Source organism: Solanum stenotomum, chromosome 1 (assembly GCF_019186545.1).
Source record: "Solanum stenotomum isolate F172 chromosome 1, ASM1918654v1, whole genome shotgun sequence".
Taxonomy (NCBI): domain Eukaryota; kingdom Viridiplantae; phylum Streptophyta; class Magnoliopsida; order Solanales; family Solanaceae; genus Solanum; species Solanum stenotomum.
The window spans coordinates 13,961,489-13,962,712 of NC_064282.1; the positions used below are offsets into that span (position 1 = coordinate 13,961,489).

The 1,224-nt window shown below is 27.2% G+C and overlaps 1 non-coding gene across 1 annotated transcript; it reads left to right on the plus strand.

Annotated features, from left to right (window-relative positions):
• On the plus strand, positions 1–80 carry TRNAL-UAG (transfer RNA leucine (anticodon UAG)). The gene has a single exon. It is a non-coding gene; the product is annotated as a tRNA-Leu (tRNA).
• Positions 81–1,224: the final 1,144 nt, after the last annotated feature.

Here is a 1,224-nt window from a genome sequence, read left to right on the forward strand (position 1 = left end):
GACAGTTTGGCCGAGTGGTCTAAGGCGCCAGATTTAGGCTCTGGTCCGAAAGGGCGTGGGTTCAAATCCCACAGCTGTCAATTTTTTATTTAGTTAGTTCAGAGGAATTTGAACGAATAAAATTACTACTTTTAATAAGTTTTACACGATATGAATTTAGTTTAATTCCACTAGCCTTTGGCAATAAGATTTAGTACCCATTTGATAATTTAAGGAATTGCTTCGTGAAATTTACCCGTCTTATTATTTTCTTAATCTTTTGGGGTTGTTGTTGTTGATGTGATTTGCATCCATGTCTACATTTGTTTAATAATCCTCGAGTTCCCTAAATTTATTTCTTTACTTTAAGTAAAGTGCCTTTTATTCAAATTTTAATCACATGTTAACTACAATAGTTGTTAATGAAATTAGTATATAATAATGCTAATACTATTACTAAACTAAATCTTTTTCCTTTGTTTTACAACTTGTTAGCAAATTTCATTTAAATGCTTAAACTATGACTTATTATAATTGAGCATTTGAACACGTGATAAAGTGCTCCTATTAGATACTTTCGATTCAAATTTTGAAACCATTTTTACATGTATTTTCAGGTGTCTATTACGTAAATATGTAAATCACTTAAACAATGTTCTCTTCTTTAATTATTTGCATTAGTCTCAGTAAGTTGTAAACCTCAAATCTATCGTAATTGAGGCTATGTATATAATTAAATGAATAATATATTTATTGTGGTTAAAATGATTACTTAAAAGATGCTTGAGAATACACACGTAAAAAAATCAAAATTTAAATTGAAAGTATCTAATATGAACACTTATTTTGTGTTTAGGTGCTTAATTGAAATATATCGTAATTTGAATATCTAAATAAAATTTATTAACAAATTTAAGAGGGGCGGTATATATTAAGCTTTTTCGTTTTGTTAATGTTATCAACTTATAATGCTGTATAGTATTCTAATTCTAATTCACCTAATATTCCCTCTTTGCACACCAATAAAGATCCGTGTCTAATCAATTATTTAATTATTGCACTGCAATCACTAAATTGCCACTTTTTGTATAAGAATGGGAATTATTATTTGATCTACTTTCTTCACAAAAGCATTTCTTCTTCTTTTTATTTATCTAATTTTATTTGGAAATAAGTGTAGATTACTCAATATTATTGTATATGCAAAGAGTAAGAAAGATGAACTACTTTAACATCATATATATA